At 42.6% G+C, this 15,167-nt stretch overlaps 1 pseudogene; it reads left to right on the top strand.

Moving 5' to 3' along the window:
• LOC128610371 (phosphorylated adapter RNA export protein-like) lies at positions 1–5,348 on the top strand (annotated as a pseudogene).
• The last annotated feature ends 9,819 nt before the right edge of the window (positions 5,349–15,167 follow it).

The following is a 15,167-nucleotide window of genomic DNA, read 5'->3' as shown; positions in this document are numbered from 1 at the left end:
ATGGAAGATGCGAATGCAGAAATGGGATGCTGTCTCCAAGTGAGGAGGTCAGTGAGGGATGTCTCAAGGTGGAGCATGGTGGCAGACAGTGTGGTGCTGTCTGGTAGCAGGGTGCAGCAGTGGGAGGACCATGACTCCTCCATGGGAAGTGGGACTGAGGTGTCTTGGTCATGGGAGAACACCACTGTTATTGCTGTCTGCAAATGAACAGAAAGTGTCAGTATCAGTATGTAGACAGGAGCTACTCACCTTCCTGTGGTCATAGCACCCTTTTATCCTCTCCAGTCTCCTCTGAGATGGTGAGGAGCCACAATGATTACCTCTCCCCAGCCATACTTCATTCCCCCATTCTGCCCTGCAGCCATGTGCTTTCTGGTGGTCCACAACAGTAGTGCTGAAATGGAGCTGTCCTTTTAGCACTATGGTGGCAGTAGTGTGAGCAGTGTGCAACAGTTTGTGTGTGGTATGGAGGCCTGCCATATCAACTGTTTTCATACTCACTTATGTACTGTATGTTGTTGAATGTCAATCACCTGTCAGTTACAGGTAATTTGCATTTTGTGATGCCCACAAATTCCATAAAAAGGCAAAGCTCACACCGATGAAATAATGAGCTTTCTCAGATGTAGAAGTGAAAGTTATTTTTACTCACATCTATGTCAATAAAAGTATGTATTATTTGACAGCATAACAACACCCGAAAGGTCAAAATCTGCAGCCAAACTGTTCATATGAAAATGGAGAAAAAATGTACACACTAGGGAGCATACAACACACTGCACCTTGAGACATACCAGATAAGTTATTTAAGCAACTGGTCACTTAATGCTGGCAAATTGCATTAAAACAAGATGCTGCAGCAAACTGAACCAGCTTATACACTGCCTGAGCCTGCCCTACTTTTATAAATACTCACTTTTACATTCTTAATTTAATAACTAGTCTTACTAATTTATGGATTTATGTTGGCTTGCATTTTTTTTTTCATATTTAGTATTCCTTAATTAGTTAATGCCATTCATATGAAACTACATTTCACATTTTCATTAACATTGTGTGTATAACAAATAACACATGCCATTTGAACTTGACAGTATATAAAAGTTTACTAACTCAATAAGCTTTATATGATTTGAAGCTGATCGATCAAGGTTTACATTAGTTAGTCTTTTCATGTGTATTTCTTTTCCCTGGAAGTACAGGATTTTCTTGTAATTTCTTTTGCAAATGCCTGCATGAGCAATTTATGTTCATTCGCATCCAGCTTGAAAAATATGCACAGGGTCTATGTATATCTACATAGAGAGGATGTTGATAGCAGTTACTAGAGTTGTAAAACTAGGAATGTGGTATCTCAGACAATCTCACTGTTCGCTGACAGCACAATGCCTGTCAGTCAAATCACAAAAGCATCCATGCAATGGATTGGTGACAAGAGCATATCTTTATGCCATTTGAGCCACTGGACCAGCCTGTCTGTGATATTTGTAACACCAATCCAGGACATTCCCCTTTCTTACCAGTTTTGTGTATGGTTGGACAATTTCCTTCCTATTTCTTGATTCATGTATTCAACTTGACCAGTTCATAATGGATGATAGTCAAATGAATTTTTATCCATAATTCAATTAATTGATTATTACATAATTCCTGAAAAAAAACTGGAATATTATAGCTTCTCTTTATAGGGTAATTGGAAATTCAGGAAGCGGTACCAGACAGTAGGTTTTAGACAACCGGTTGATGATGAAGAGTATGGTGGGGAATCCTTGTAAAACTGCAGATCACTTATGAAGTTTGTTGTGATGGGATCAAATATGCTGTGGTACAGGTACAGGTAGAGTCCTGCGGATGGATGGTAGTAAGGTCTAGTTTGTACACAGACTGTGTGTGATTGATATGTGATATCCTTGTTCAGTGAGTACAACCAAAGCTGCTTGAGGACTCTCAGGGTCAAGGCAACCTGGCTTTAATGAAGTAATAAACCCTTTGGATAAATTGTTCCCTTATGGATTGAGGCATGAAGGATTTAGGTCCCTCTCTTTGAGCCTAGGTGATTTCCTCCATGATTTCCAACAGGATGGGAGCTAGAATGCAAGTGGGACGTATGGTCTGTTCAAGTTCAAGGTTTTCCTTGAATCATAGATTCTAAAAAGGCCAACTGTTTTTGTGTTTTTCAGGCCAGTATATCAGGATAAACTTGAATTGTGGGAAAAAGAGTGTGTATCAAGCTTGTAAGGAATTCAGTCTGTTTGTTGGTTTCACATAGACTATGTTTACATGGACAGCAATAATATAATTATTGACCTTATTCTGAATAAGACAATATTCTGATTAAGGTGTTTACATGAGTTGCATTTAGAATATTCCTTTCATGTTCCTGTTGTACATGTTATAAAACATAGATCGATTAATGGCATACATCATTACGTCCCCACGCCAAGCCGCTCGACGTTCCCTCCAGAATTTTACGTATCAACATACAGTTCATCTTCATAATGGTACCGTATACAGTTCTGGTTGTTTCATTTTTAATTTTACATAAGTTTCAAGGGCACTTAATTATTTGTTACGCTATGCGAGCAAATAGATGACTGCTTGTCTCTGGACTTTTTATTTAAGTTGTTCATGATGGTAGGAAACATGGCATGGTAACTTCATGTCATCGGTCGTCCACTGTTCCAGGAGATAGAAGGGTTGTGAACAGCCAGGTGATGACTAGTTCTATGGAGTTGTAAGAAGATTTTTTGATGAGTCAGGAAATTGAGACAATTTGCAGGATTCCTGTACATATGTTTATTGGGACAGTGCTTTGAGTTATGCTTTCCTAAGAGACTCCAACCCAGAGTATAAATGTTAAGTGGGCATTTCAAGGAAACCAGGAGAATTTTAAATTATTTATCTACTTCCTCATCTTTGAAGTCTCTGAATATCCCAGAGTCAGTGAGGGCTGAAAAATTAGTGAGAACATGATTAGCAAGACAATCTTACTGGGTGAATATACTCACTGAGCACTTTATTCAGATCACTATAGTAATACTGGGTTGGGCCTCCTTATTCTCTCAAAACAGCCTCAAAACATCATGGCATGAATTCCACAAGATGTTGGAAACATTCATTAAGATTCTGTTCCATGTTGACATGATTGCATCATACAATTTCTGCAGATTTTAGGTTCACTTTTTTGCTGTGAATCTCCCATTCTACCACATCCCAAAGGTGTTCTACTGGATTCAGCTCTGGTGACTGGGAAGGCCACTGAAGAACATTGAACTCACTGTTCTTGAAACAAGTTTGAGATTTTTTTTTTCTTTGTGACATAGTGCATTATTGTGCTGGAAGTAGCCAAAGGTAAGTTGTGGCCATGAAGGGGTGCACATGGTCTGCAACAATACTGAAACAGGCTGTGGCATAGAAGCAATGGTTTATTGGTATTAACAGGCCCAAAGTGTGCCAAGAAAATTCCTCACACCATTACACCACCTCCACCAGCCTGGACAGTTGACACAAGGCAGGATGGATCCATGGATCCAAGCCGCCACCCTGCTGTTGCCCCAACCATCTGTATGACTCAGCAGAAATCAAGATTCATCAGACCAGGCTATATTTTTCAATTCTTCAACTGTCCAGTTTTGGTGAGCCTGTGCCCACTTCCATTCTTGTTGATGGAGACAGGAGTGAAACCTGATGTGGTGATCTGCTGTTGTAGCCCATCCATCTCAAGGTTTGATGTGCTATGCATTCTGAGTTGTTTTTCTGCTCACCACAATTGTACAGAGTGGTTGTCTGAGTTACTGCAGCCTTTCTGTCAGCTCGAACCAATTTGGCTATTCTCTGTTGACCTCACTCATCAACAAGACATTCCCAGCCACAGAACTGCTGCTGCTCACTGGATATTTTTTTCTTTATTGCACCGTTCTGAGTAAACTCTAGAGACTGTTATGCCTGAAAATCCCAGGATCAGAAATTATAGAAATATTAAAACCAGCCAGTCTGGCACCAACAATCATGCCAAGGTCAAAATCACTGAGAGCACATTTGTGCATGATCTTATGCATTGCACTACTGCCACATGATTGGCTGATGAGATAATTACATGAATGAGTAGGTATACAAGGTTTCCCAATAAAGTGTCTGGTGAGTGTAAATTCTAATAACTTTGTGACACAGATTCTCACCTGGGCAGTGCCTCTGGGGGCATTCTTGATATCCTTCCCAGAAATGGCTCTTTTCTCCACAGCACACATCTTTTCTTTGCTGATGAGTTTAACTTTGAGTAACCTAACTTCAATCCTTATTCTATACATAGTTTCCATTCCCATGGATTTAAAGAAAGGTATTTGTAACCATTGTAACCAACTCCAGTGACAGCCACTAGGAGGAATAGTCTGTGTTGTGTATGCGAATGCAGTGAAGTGCAATGTTCCTCTACCTGTGCCTCACACTGCTTTCCAAAGTACTGGCAATATTGCAGGACCTCCATGCCTCAGATTAAACAACATCTGGGTCTCTGTGGTGCAGGAGCAAAGCCAGGAGGCTCTCGTGGCTGAGCTCGGCACCATGGGAATGGAGGGGCGCATCACTATGGACAGCCACCAGTGTGAGACCTACAACTACTTGCTGGCACATAAGCAGATGGAAAAAGAGAAGCATGAGGAAGAGTAGGGTATGAGGGCCATGCTGGAGGGACAGCTAAACGAATACATGCAGCACGGAGTACAGGAAGAGAAAATTGACAGCCATCTGAAGAGGAAGCAGTCAGTCAAGGAACGGCTGGGTCCACTAGCTGAGATGGACCTTAAAGGGTGATATGAGATCATGGTGGACAACCCTGAAGATAAAATGATTGACGAAATAGCTTATAGGTCAATGGAGCCAAAGAGGGAGTTAATAGAGTGTCTCATGAAGGTGATTGGCACAAAGAAAGTGATAGAGCTTCTGTCAGAAACTGCAACGATTGAACAAAATTAAAGGTCTTTACACAATGGATGTCAGTAGAAGATGGATGCCTGGAGGGGTTTATCTGAACTTGCGGAAGAATACTCCTCGTATTTCTCATGATCAAGTCAAGGAAATATTATTTGAAGAGAACCAGAATGAGCATAACAACAAGAAGGCAAACAAGAAGGCAGCCAAGCAGTGGCAGAAATTCTTAACAGTCAAGAAAATGAAGCAAGCGATTGGCACTTTGAACCTGCAGGAGCACGATGGTGTTTCTCAGGAAATGTTTACCAGTGACACGACACACGTTTTTCGCAGGAGGATGGGTTGAGGAGCAGCCAGAGTCTGCACTGGGCACAGAGGAAGATCCTGTAGTTTACAACTTGAATGATCTGGAGGTCTTCTGATGCTGCTGGTTGTCTTCTTGAGTGACTGTGTAGACAGTGACTAGACAATAAAGTTTGCTGTCACCATGTTCAGTGATGTGGGCTGAGCAGATTAGATTTCATTTAATGTATGTGTGTTTGACATGGTCATTTCTTTTCCCTCATTTCCTGCTCCATCTCTTGTGTGAGGCTGGACATGGCAAGTGTGTGTGTGTGTGTGTGTGTGTGTGTGTGTGTGTGTGTGTGTGTGTGTGTGTGTGTGTGTGTGTGTGTTAACAATCTCAGAAACCTTAGGCTGCTTTGTGTGTGTGTGTGTGTCTTAACAAGCTCAGAAACCTTAGGCTGCTTTTGCACTGGGCATTTTTCCCTGTGCAAGTTCCATATGGAATCTTATGTGATAAAGGCAGAATGTGATCCTATCACTTTGATGCTCTTCTAAAAGTTAAAGAGGAACATTCCACTTTTTAGAAAAGTGATAAGTGACATCAAACATGGTTTCATCAGTCAGATTTCAGCTTGGAGGCAAACGAGACAAATCAACATGGAGAACAGTGCTGCTTAATGATATATTCAGTTGCAAATATTTCACTGTGGGGGGCATGATGGCTTAGTGGTTAGCATATTTGCCTCATATCACTGAGGTTGGGGGTTTGAATCCCACCTAGGCCTTGTGTGCATGGAGCTTGCATGTTCTCCATGTACTCCAGTTTCCTCCCCCAGTTCAAAGACATGCATTGTATGTTGATTTAATTTATGCCTTGCACCTCTCACACAGTCTTGCTTTTGTCTCTCCTTGCTCTAATTTCATTGTCTTGTTTATGCCTTGCATTCATAGCTTAAGTTTCTGGTATTTCTAGTGTTTATTTGTTATTTGTTTTATTTTTTTTTTTTCTAATTTATTCTGCACTATTCATCCGTCTTCACCTCCCTTACATGAAGTTGGAGTAACATAGTGATTGGAGCCACTGTCCAAACACACTTCATGCATATACACAACCACAAAGTTTAAATTAATAAATTAATGTTTCCAGTGTGTTTACATACTGAGATGTGAAATGAACCAGATGCAGAGTTTGTATCAGTACTCTGGGCACCAAAAACTCTGCTGGAAGTGAGGGGTAATGTCCTGTGCTGATATTAAACAATACATAAGATTGACATGTTTAAGGATGTTTTTACAGATGTGAGTAATATTGAACCATTAAATCCACAGACCTTTTATATGGTGCATCTGATAATCTAAAGGTGAGACCCACCACCAGCAACTTGGCATGCATTATACATAATTCATTGCAATAGATTTATTTATTATTTGTCAAAATGAATGCCTAACAAATCCCTACTATGAATATAATAGCACATGCACCAGGATAAGAACTTGTGGAATGATTTGTGAGGAGTACATTTTTGTGTTATAGCCTCCTAAGACCCAGAAATTCATTTTTGTCCTTTTTGGAGGACATGAGTCGAAGACCTCTAAGTCAAGCACAATTTATGTAATCTATTTGAGTCCAGAGGACATCCTGTGCTTTCTAGTGATGCCACCATTGTGGGGGTGTGGCTAACAGAGCACACAGACTGCAATGGCAACAAGGGAGGTTAGTGATGAATGTTTTACAAATATTACGTTTCTCTTGCTACTAATCAAATTGTTTCATCAACATGAGATTCTTGACTTCAATTTAGTAAGATTTCAGAAATGTACAGTAATTTTAACCCTTTCAAAACAACTTTTATTCAGTGTCCTTTGTAGTGAATACCAGGACTTACTAACTTCTGTTTTGAACCAATTTCCATTCTTCAGAAACCAGAGGGCTAAGTGAGGCAAAAAAGGATTTTACTTAGAATTGTGGAAGGGGATTCAGGTGTAGAGCTGTCAGGAGATGAGGTGGAGGAGGGCCTGACAGTACAGCAGGAAGGTGAAAGTTCAGAGAAGGACATATCAGCTTTTGAGGAGCCTGAGCAGGGACAAAGTAACGACACCTGCTGTCCATTATGGATAAAATGTAATGTGTAAGCTAGGGCTGTTTGGTCTGATGTTTTTTGGTATTACAGTGTCTAGAAAGGAAAAGGAGGAATTTACACACACACACACACACACACACACACACACACACACACACACACACACACACACACAAACATACAGTTAAAAGCTTGTGTGACCTCCCTAGGTCAGTACAGGCAGAACACAGATACTCTAGAGACAAAATAGCATGAGAAATGTACTCTTTTGAAAGAAATTCAGGATGTGGAGTGTAGGTGCAGAGGGGATTGGAGTGGAGGTTCAGGTTGCCATCTTCCCAACATGGGGAGCGATGAGCAAGCTGGAGCAGCCGTGAGGCAGGACGCAGGAGTTGTGGAGCAGGCCGAAGATAATGGCGATTGTTGCAGTGCAACCAGGGAACTTCTTCTCCGGCATCTGCTTCTGTGGTGCGAGAGAGATAGAGACATGTATTAACAGACATGCCTGTGGAGAACAAACTCACCCCACTGTCCATGCTACTTCCTTTTATAGTCGGCTGTCTTCTGCAGGACAGTGAGGAGAAGCCACTCCACTCATCAGCTGGCAGCCATGTGTGCTTATGCCACCCCGCCTTGCAGCCACACACTCCTTTGCTGTCCAAAACAAACAGGGTCACAGTACCCCTCCGCCTCAACTCCGAGCCTACTGCTGGTTAGAGTTTGGTCCAGAGGGCATGTATTCTGGAGAGGCCATCTGCATTTCCATATTGGGCCCCCACTCGGTGCTGGACTGGAAACAAGAAGTCTTGTAATGAGAGGAACCAACGGGTTAATCTGGCATTCATGTCTTTTGCCCAGGCCATCCACTGCAGGGCAGCATGGTTGGTGACTAGGGTGAAGTGGTGCCCTGCCAGGTAGTACCGTAGCTCCTCTATGGCCCACTTCACTGCGAGGGCTTCTCATTCTACAGCGGCATACTTCTGCTCAGCAGGGGTTAGCTTTCTGCTGATGTAGAGAACAGGATGGCCCCTAGCCCTGTTTCTGATGTGTCCATGTGGATGATGAAGGGCAAGGAGAAGTTGAGGTTTCTGAGGACAGGCAAGCTGGTGAGGGCCTGCTTGAGGGCCTCGAATGCCCATTCTGTTTCCTTTGTCCACCACAGCTGGTCTGGTTGGCCCTTCTTGGTAAGGTCTGAGAGGGAGGAAGGTAGAGAGGAGAAGTTAGGCACGTATCTCCTGTAGTACCCCACCAGCCTCAGAAAGGCATGTACCTGTTTCTTTCATGAGTCCCCTCCAGCTTCTTCTCCTGTGGCTTCAGCAGCCCCTGACTGAGGCGATATCCCAGGTACTGAGCCTCTGTCAGCCCCAGATGGCACTTCTTTAGGTTGGCAGTCAGCCTGGCTTTCTGAGGCCTCCGAGTACTTCCCCGAGGTGATAGAGATGATCAGCCCAGGTGGAGGAGTGTATGACGACATTGTCCAAGTATGCAGCTGTGAACTGGTGGTGTGACCTCAGAACAATGTCCATCAGCTGCTGGAATGTTGCTGGTGCCCTGTGGAGGCCAAAGGGGAGAACTCCATACTGCCACTGGCAGTGATGAAGGTGGTCTTAGGCTTTGCGTCAGGCACCAGGGTGACTTGCCAATAGCCCTTCATCAGGTCTAGGCTGGAAATGAACTGGGCTCTCCCTAGGTGCTCTATCAGGTCGTCAATTAGGGGAAGGGGGTAGCTATCAAACTCGGAGACTTCGGTTCAGCCTCCAGAAGTCATTGCAGAGGCGGCTGTTGCTGTCGGGCTTCGGAACCACCACTATAGGGCCGGACCAGGGGCTGGCAGACTCCTTGATGATCCCAAACTGTATCATCCAGCTGACTTCCTTCTCAATAGCCTGACAGTAAGCCTACAGGATGCGTTAGGGCCGCTGTCTGACCACCACTCCTGGTGGCGTTTTGATCTTGTGTTGAAACAGGACGAGATTAGGCCTGGGTGGACAAGAAGATATTGGTGTACTGGTCCATCAGCTCTCTCAGCTCTTGACACTGCACGGGGGTGAGGTCTTCTCCTCGATGGACCAAGGTATGCTCGTTGGGTTCTGAGGGGACAACAGAGAAGGCGGAAAGTGCTGGGGCAGGCTGGACCCATCTTTACAATAGGTTTATATGATACAATGGGTCTGCGCACTTACTGGGCTGTTGTAGGCGGTAGCTGACTAGGCTTATTCTCTTAAGGACTGTGTAAGGGCCCTGCGAGTGGGCCAGGAACTTGCAAGAGGCATTTTGGAGCAGCAGGAGTACCTGGTTGCCTGGTTCGAATTCCCTGGGTTGGACTAGTCAGTTATAGGACCACTGCAGCTCTCGCTGGGCTGTCTCCATTTGCTCCAGAACAATCACGGTGACCCAGTCAATTGGCTCCTGCATCTTCTGCAGGGAGCGGAATGGAAAGGGCCACTTTTCCCAAGCTTCACAGGCCACATCCAGCAGTCCTTGAGGTTGCTGTCCAAAGAGGAGTTAGAATGGAATGAACCTTGTAGAGGTCTGGGGCATCTGGGGCATCTCCTGGGAAGGAGGAGGTCTCAGTTTCGGGCATCTTCATCCAACACTCTCCATTTGAGGGTCTGGTTGAAATGCTCCACCAGGCCATTGGTCTGAGGGTGGTAGCCAGAGGTCTGGAGGTGTTTCACCTGCAACAGCTGACATAGGCCACCCATGAGTTTAGAGACAAAAGTCATACCTTAGTTGGTTAAGATTTCCTTGGGGATCCCCATACGGTTGAACAGGAGCACCAGTTCTCTGGCAATATTTCAGGAGGTGGCCTTTTACAGCAGGACTGCATCAGGGTAGCTGGTGGTGTAGTCGATGATCACTAGGATGTATTCGTGACCCCAGGCAGACTTTGGGGGCGGCCCTACCAGATCCACAACTATCCTTTCAAAGGCGACACCGATAATGGGGATGAGGGGCGTGGGCGGTGAAAGCATTTGTGCTTGCCAGTCCCAATTGTCTGGTGCTGGATTTTGAAGTTTACAAGGGCTGGAATACATTCGGTGACCAGCAGCTGGGAATTGGAGGGAATGCACAGTCACTTCCAAGAGGAATACACCTGTACTTTGACAGGTATTTCACCTCTGTCAAGTACTGGATATGTTGAAAGCAAATGGTCTCCTGGGAACAGGGACCATTATAAAAAATAGAATCCCTGCACTGTGCAAGTTAAAGATGTCAGATGACACCAAACTACAAAAACAAGGAAAATGTGGATCCGAAATGGTTGTCAGAAAACCATCAGAGGTTGCAGTGATTGAGTGGCACGACAATAATTCAATTCTGATGGCCTCCAGTGTCCATGGGATAGAGCCCTCAGGACAGGTGCCTGAGATGGTCAGCGGAAGAGAAGTGTCATGTTACTGTGCCTAGACCTGCTGTTGTGGCTGAGTAGAACAAAAACATGGGTGGAGTTGATTTGTGTGACTGCATGATTAACTTTTACCCGATGCCAAACCGCACAAGAAAATGGACCATCCATACGGTTCAGATGTGTTTCCTTCATCTAACTCTATTTAATGTTCATGAAAAGAAAAGAAACTTTAATGGAAATCCACATGAAAATGTCTGCAATATCATTACATTCTGTGGTCAAACAAGACCTGATGTCCACTACAAGGGATAGATGATAAAAATAAATAAATAAGATTTTTGCTGTAACATTTTTCTTTGAACCAGAATACTTAAATGATCTAAATATCAAAACTTTTTTTTTTCTAGGTCTCAGGAGGATAGGGAACATAACAGAATTTAACACAGATAGATAAAAAAAAGAGAAAAAAGTATAAAAGTAAAATTACAATTAAAGTACAGATTTGGCTGAAAAAAACATTTATTTTCCTTTCTTTGTTGTTCCTTCGTTTTCTTTTCAATAGGATTGAATAAATTTGTCTTTCTTTCTTTCTTTCTTCAAAAAAGCACATTTGTAGAAAAAATATTGGTCTCAGGCACCTACCATCCTACATACAACTTTAATTCCAAAAAAGTTGGGACACTCTGTTAAATGTAAATAAAAACAGAATGCAATGATCTGCAAATCTTATATACCCATATTAACCTCCAGATGTTTCATTTTAGTAATACTTACTTTTACAGTCTTTTCTTGCCCAGTCCGAACTTTTTTGAGACGTGTTGCGGCTATCAAATGCAAAATTACCTTTTTTTTTTTCCCTGAAAATGGTACATTCCCTCAGGTTAAACATCTGATATGGTAGCTATGTTCTATTGTGAATGACATATGGGTTTATGAGATTTGCAGATCATTGCATTCTGTTTTTATTTACATTTTACCTAGCGTCCCAACTTTATTGGAATTGGGGTTGTAATACATAAATATTTTGCTACCCAAGTCATGCAAGATGTCGGCTCTATCAAGTATCTTTTAGATGAGGTGGAACGGACACAATACAATCATTTCAGCATGGCAAAATATTCCTACATGATGCATTCAGTGTATTGTAGAATGGATGCCCCGGTGAAGTTATGCTACTCTGAAAGCCAAAGGAGACACAAAATGCTATCACCCTTGTACGCCCTGTACACAATGACCTTGGTACAAATTCTGAGACAGAAGGTCACTAATGTCTTAAATGCAACAGAGGGGGCTTGGACACACACACACACACACACACACACACACACACACACACACACACAAACACACACACAGGTCAGCCATAACGTATAAAACCTATTGTGCCTATTGTAGGCAGTGGAAAGGCATCAGCATGGACATTCTGACCAGTCTGTGGCTACACATCCCCATACATAGCAAGCTGTGATGCACTGTGTGTTCTGAAACATTTGGCCTGGCTGGCCTTCACTCCAGATATGCATCAATGAGTCTTGCATTCCCATGACCCTGTCGCTGATTCCTTGGACCACTTTTGTTATGTACTAACCACTGCATACCAGGAACACCCCACAAGATTAGGCACTTGCTGCCTAATATAGTCTGGTCCATAAGTATTTGGACAGGGACACAATTTTTGACGTTTTTGTAATTTTGCCTCTGTACACTTTCAGCTTTTGGGAAGTACAGGCATTTTTTATTTTTATTTTTTCACAGGATCAAAAGTAATTGGACAATTGACCGATAAGCAGTTTCATGGCCAGGTGTGGCCTATTTCCTCATTATTTCATGACAGATGAAGGAGATAAAAGGTCTGGAGTTGATTCCACACGTTGAATTTGCATTTGGTAGCTGTTCATGGGAACTCTCAATATGCAGTCAAAACAGGTGTCGATGCAAGTAAAGGAGGCCATCATTAGGCCAAAAAAACAAAACAGGCCTATCAGAGAGATAGCAGAAACTTTAGGAGTGGCCAAATCAGCAATTTGGTACATTCTTTAAAAGAAGGAATGTGCTGGTGAGCTCACCAACACCAAAAGGCCTAGAAGGCCACAGAAGATAACTAATGTAGATGATCAGATAATTCTTTCCTTGCTGAAGAAAAACCCCTTCACTACCTCTTACAAAGTGAATAACAGTCTGGTGGAGGTAGCCGTATCATTGTCCAATTCTACAATGAAGAGATGCCTTCATGAATGCAAATAAAGTCTGGTAACACTCAAGAACAGAATAGGGTAAATCTGGACTCATCAGACCAGATGACCTTTTTCCATTCTCCACAGTCCAATCTTTATGCTCCCTAGCAAATTGAAGTCATTTTAATTTGATTAGCCTCACACTGATTTGGCGACACAACTGTTTAGTCCCAATCCTGTAAATTCTCATCGCATTGTGCATGTGGAAATTCTCTCACTGTTAAACATAGCCATGAGTCCTACTGTTGATTTTTTATGATTTGACTTCAGCAAGCATTTTAAAGATCTCTGATCATGATCATTCAAGATTTTGAACATTCATTTTTCTGACCACATTTCATCCTCAAATTTGACAGTTCACCACTCTCCTTCCAGGTTTTAATAATGCATTGGACAGTTCCTAACCCAGTTCCAGGGAGATTACCAATCTCCATAATTGTTTACTTTGCTTGATGCAGGCCAATAATTTGCCTCTTCTAAAACACAGTAACATCTTTTCCATGACCACGGGCTATGTCTTCTGATATGGTTGTTTAAGAAATGAGAAGCTACACACTGTAATGTGATGGGGTTGGAGACAGGTGCAAGTGCAGTCAAAGCTTTTAATGAACAGCGGCAGGCAGACAAATCCAAATCGTAGGGCAAAATCATGGTCAAAAACAGGCAAAAGGTCAGACAATCGGCAAACAGGGTAGACATGGTAAAGGCAGAAAACGAAAACCAAGAAACTGGAAACAAGATCAAAGAACCGGAAATGAGAACACAGAACAAAGGCTTACTAACACACTGCCAGCAAAGCAAAACACAGAAACATGTGTCACAGTAAACAACGTCAAACAAAGTCGAGCACTGTTGCGCATAGGGCAGTTCATGTGCGCTGAATTCTCCAGTACTCAGCGCGAGGGGAAATCTTTGACACACACTGCATCAGTTAAGGTTAAGAGAATTGTTGCCAACTATACTAGTAGTACCTCAAAAATAATTGGAATAAAAAAATAACTATTGACTATGCCAAAAGAGTTGAAAAGGAAAGTTTTGATAGGAAAAGACGGGTTAAATTCTGGCTTTTCTGGCAGAGGGATATAGTGAGCATCAGGTTGCTTCCACCCTTAACATTTCAAAGAAGCCGGTTCATAAGAACAAGCTCAAGCAGCAGACATTGGGGACAACAAAGCTACAGACTGGCAGAGGGCAACACTACTCTCCAGTAACCGGGATGACCACCAACTCAAGACATCAAGTGACCTACAAAAAGAATGGTAAATGGCAATTGGAGTGAAGTGCATGGCAAGGATGGTTTGAAATAGGCTCTTAGTGGCAGGGCTGAATTCATGAAAAGCTAGAAAAAAGTCCTTCATCAATGAAAAGCAAAGAAGAGCCTGGTTGAGGTTTGCAAAAGACCATAAGGATTGGTTCGTAGAGGACTGGAGTAAGGTGCTGATGAGTCAAATTTTCAGCTTTGCCCAACACCTGGTCAACTAAAGGTTAGACAGAGACATGGAGAGGCCTACAAGCCACAGTGTCTCGCACCCACTGTGACATTTGGTGGAGGATCGGTGATGATCAGGGGGTGCTTCAGCAAGGCTGGAATCAGGCAGATTTGTCTTTGTGAAGGATTCATGAATCAAGCCACATACAAGGTTGTCCTGGAAGAAGATTTGCTTCCTTCTGCTTGGACAATGTTCCTCAACTCTGAGGATTGTTTTTTTCCAGAAGGACAATGCTCCATTCCACACAGCCAGGTCAATCAAGGTGTGGATGGAGGACCACTAGATCAAGACCCTGTCAGGAACCCTATTGAAAACCTGTGGAAGGTGTTCAAGAGGAAGATGGATGGTCACAAGCCATCAAACAAAACTGAACTGCTTCAATTTTTGCGCCATGAGTGGCATAAAGTCACCCAACATCGATGTGAAAGACTGGTGGAGAGCATGCCAAGATGCATGAAAGCTGTGACTGAAAATCAGGGTTATTCCACCAAATACTGATTTATAAACTCTTAAGTTAAAACATTAGTATTGTGTTGTTTGAAAAATGAATATGAACTCATAAGTGTGCCATTTACTTATTTTCTTCGCATTATTTGAGGTCTGACAACGCTGCATCTTTTTTTGTTATTTTGATCAATTGTCATTTTCAGCAAATAAATGCTCTAAATGACAATATTTTTATTTGTAATTTGGGAGAAATGTTGTCAGTAGTTAGTTATAGTAGTTATAACTATAAATAGTAAAACCGGAGAAACTGATAATAAATTTTGCAGTGATCTCTTAATTTGTTCCAGAGCTG

The sequence above is a fragment of the Ictalurus furcatus genome, chromosome 1, assembly GCF_023375685.1.
Source record: "Ictalurus furcatus strain D&B chromosome 1, Billie_1.0, whole genome shotgun sequence".
NCBI classification, from domain to species: Eukaryota; Metazoa; Chordata; class Actinopteri; order Siluriformes; family Ictaluridae; genus Ictalurus; species Ictalurus furcatus.
This window is presented reverse-complemented; position numbering and strand designations above follow the sequence as displayed.